General features: G+C 40.9%; 1 protein-coding gene and 1 long non-coding RNA gene across 4 annotated transcripts in view; one reads left to right on the top strand and one right to left on the bottom strand.

Moving 5' to 3' along the window:
- Positions 1 to 1,343, top strand: part of LOC117962157 — a 7,653-nt gene extending 6,310 nt beyond the window's left edge. The window contains exon 3 of the long non-coding RNA XR_004660584.1: positions 1,331 to 1,343. This is a non-coding gene — a long non-coding RNA (uncharacterized LOC117962157). The remainder of the gene's footprint in view (positions 1 to 1,330) is intronic.
- LOC117962117 (sialoadhesin-like) overlaps positions 1 to 3,877 on the bottom strand; it is a 194,299-nt gene that overhangs the window by 77,544 nt on the left and 112,878 nt on the right. The gene's annotated exons all lie outside the window — the stretch shown is intronic.

Here is a 3,877-nt window from a genome sequence, read left to right as displayed (position 1 = left end):
GTTTTGTGAAGCTCATTGAGAAAACACCAAGGGTTTGCAGCACTATCAAAAAAGCAAAGGGGGGTGGGGGGGGGGGGGTACTCTGAAGAAACTAGAATAAAAGACATGCTTTCAGGTGTTTCTACTTTTTTATTAAGTACATAATTCCACATGTTTTCATTCATAGTTCTGATGCCTTCAGTGAGAAAATGTAAAAAGAATCCACGCACAGTGTCTGCTGCAATGGTAAGACCCTTCAAATTAAAAGCATCCTCACCTGGGTTGGGTGGTATGGTAACCAGATAATCCGTTGTTGCATGTTCAACCCTGAGTCCAACCTGCAGACGTTGCATGTGTGCGTCCTGAAAGGAAACAGAGAGAAACATGCTCCTGAATGTAACTTGAATCCAGAAAGAACTGTTGTGACAGCGTATGGAGCGTCTTCTTTTTCAGGGAGAATAATAAGAATATACACAGTAGTTTAAATATAACTACATTATCAGTAACCTACATCAGATAATAACGAGATAACTCCGTCTACAAAGGATTCAGACAATAATCATTAAACCAAACAGCAACTTATAGCTTACATCATCGGGGGGGTTGAACACGTGTGTGTGTGTATGTGTGTGTGTGTGTGTGTGTGTGTGTTTGTGTGTATGGCGGGGGGAGATGAACAGTTGATAACGGTGCTGGCGCCGGCGGTCTGTGGTCTTTTGGTATAGAAGAAACAACAGAGAGACGAGGAATAGGCTCATGTGAGGGAAACAAAGCAGGGGACGGGCTGTACTGGACCTAATGTGTACAAGTACCACAGTGGACAGAGAAGGAAGTAGTGTGGGACATATATGTACTGGACCTGATGTGTACTAGTACCACAATGGACAGAGACGGAAGTGGTGTGGGACATGTACTGGACCTGATGTGTACAAGTACAACAGTGGACAGGAATATCAGATTCAGAATACTTTATTGATTCCACTCAGAGATGTTTTCCACAAACAAAAGTAGCAAAACATGACAATCACATGATTCAAAGTTCAAGTCTTTTTTTATTAAAGTGCTCATATTGTTCTCTTTGGCTTCTTCATTTCCTCTCCTGAGTTAAATATCTTTTTTGTGCACATTGTAGGCTACAAGGTGAGAAATCTAGGTAGAAAAACACATTTCTTTTGAAAATTAAACCATGTAAACCGGTTCAAATAAAACCTCTTAATACATTCATGAACCTGAAAATGAGCTCCTGTCAGTCATGTAATTCACACAAAATAACACATTTCCTTTTGCAAACATCATGCTGTTATACATATAATAGATCATTAATACAGCTTATTGTCTTATTTAAGCTCAGTTCCTCTGAGGTATCACACATTAGCCGCATCTATAAGCTTAAAGAAATGACACGAGATGGAAAGGGATGAGAGAAAATACAACAAAACAAAATATTCATAAGAAATGATCAGCTGACCGAACACACACATTGTGAGTCATGTTAAGATGGCTGCTTGCTTTCAGCAGACCCCAAGGCACTTGGTATGCTACTAACTGTACTTTATACTATGTCACTCCGTACTTGTGCTTCAGAGGAAAACACACGTACCACACGTCTTGTACCTAACAGATAATATTGCAGATTCAGAGTCTACTCACAAAATATCACAAATAAATCATGATTATTATTTCTTAAACTGCCGAGCATCAGAATCAGATGTAAGTATACTTACATACACAGGGAATTAGACTTCAGTAGTTAACTCTCCACATAGTCAAGAAATGGACTTGTAGTAGTAACATTTTGTGCAATAGAGACAACAATATAAATATAAATATAGGAACATATCAACATCATTTTCAAAAATACAAGTAAGACACAATACTAAGACAAGTATGAAGTGGCATGAAGCTGATAATGCTTTTTTACTTAAACATCACATTGCCATTGGAGTGTGAATGTGTGTGTGTGTGTGTCTGATGAGCAGCCTCGGCCACAGTGTATGAATTCCTGTACGATGTAAAAGCGCTTTGAACTAGATAGATAGATAGATAGATAGATATTTATTGATCCCAAAAAAAATGGGAAATTACAGTGTTACAGCAGCACACAAAATATACATACATACAATATACATGAAATAATGAACTAGAACTAGAACTAGAAAAGCGCTATATAAATACAGTCCATTTACTGGACGTTCAGACTGCAATGCTCAATGAAAAAAGGCTCATCAACTGGCCAGTTCAGTCATAGGTCTTGCATGCCTAAAAGCAGAGGCGGAGAGGGCTGCTCTCATGGCAAAGGCAGCTGCCCTTAAAGAAAAACATGAGCTGGACGCCCAGGAGGAGCACATCCGACAGAAAAAGGAATTGCTGGAATTGCAATGTCAGATTGCTGTTCAAACTGCAAAGGTGAATGTGTACAGAGGTTCTGAGGGCTCACTCAGATGGAAGGAATTTGTATCTGCAAAGTTCTAAACGTAAACATTCGCTTAGACCCTCTGCTGTGCAATTTGTTCCACAAGACTCAAATCATCAGTTCTATCATTTACCAAACGGAGGCGACAGTGCTACAGTGCTAATAGAGGCACAGATTCAGATTTACCTGATTCAACCAATCAGGTCACTCTTCCACCAATAGGAGGTGTCAGAACTGCCCCATCAATGGGAGCGCGTCATAAGGAAACACTTTCACGTTATATATACGCTGGATTAAGAGCTTATGTTCCGACTTCTCAACCAAACATGCCTCAACGGTTTCAGGAAACATATCATGCAACATATCACACACAGGAATCCATTCAAAATGTTGACCTGATGCAAACTAAGAAGAAAAGCTTGTTGGCAGTCATGTTATCTCAGGACTGGAGATAGCTGCCCTTAGTGGTACCACCTACTTTGAGCTGCCTGAAGTGTACACCCAGTCTAAGATGCCTGTGTCGCGTGACAGCATTCCACGACAGGAAGACATATGTGCTTGGCCACACCTAAGCTCAGTGGAATTTCCTGTAATTGATGCTGAGGTGGAGCTTTTATTTGGGACCAATGTTCCAAAAGTAATAGAACCATGGCAAGTGGTAAACAGAGAAGGAGAACTTTAGCGTCAATACCAACGACAAAGGCCCATGACCAAGTTTGTAAACTTAAAGCGAATTGCACTTAGTAGGTTAACCTTGGACAAACAGCCCAAAAAATAAAACTCCCCAAAGTTAAGTTCTCCTAGGAGAAGGGACAGCAGCTCCGGTGCTACATGTGTTTCTGCTAGCTGCAGCATGAGGGACTCAAAACCACTTCAGGATCCCAAGAAAACACTGGAATGGACATGAGGCCTTATTTTAAATGACCAGGAAACCCTGATGTAGGAAACTGCCAGGTAGATTGATTTAGTTGTTGATCAAAGATGTGTATATATTATTTTTTGAGGTTGTTCGAAATGAAATATCTAATTCATTCAATTTGATCTCATAATTAAAAAAGCAACAGAGACTATGTCTAGTCTCTGGGAGTTGTCAAACAAGTGTAGTGGCGGACGCTTCATCATCATCATCTTCAGCAGGAGGAGGAGGTGGAGGAGGAGGAGGGACTGATGAGGTCTTAGGTCTTTTATATATCAGGACACCAACAGCTACAAGAAACAGACCACCTGCAGCACCTGCTGCCAGTCCGTAGTGTCGGCCTACAGGAGAGGAGGGTCCATCCTCAGGGACATCAAACATTGCATTTTCATCCTTGGGGTGTCCACTGTTTGGTCCTGAGGATGAATAAAACACATGAGTCAGTAAATGTGTGATAGAGGAGCAGCCTTCATCCTCTCTGATGGTTAAAACTGTAGAAAAACACCCAGAGAGAGAGACTACCTCACCTGTAACCTGTAGAAAAACACCCAGAGAGAGACTACCTCACC

This window comes from Etheostoma cragini, chromosome 19 (assembly GCF_013103735.1).
Source record: "Etheostoma cragini isolate CJK2018 chromosome 19, CSU_Ecrag_1.0, whole genome shotgun sequence".
NCBI lineage: Eukaryota > Metazoa > Chordata > Actinopteri > Perciformes > Percidae > Etheostoma > Etheostoma cragini.
This window is presented reverse-complemented; position numbering and strand designations above follow the sequence as displayed.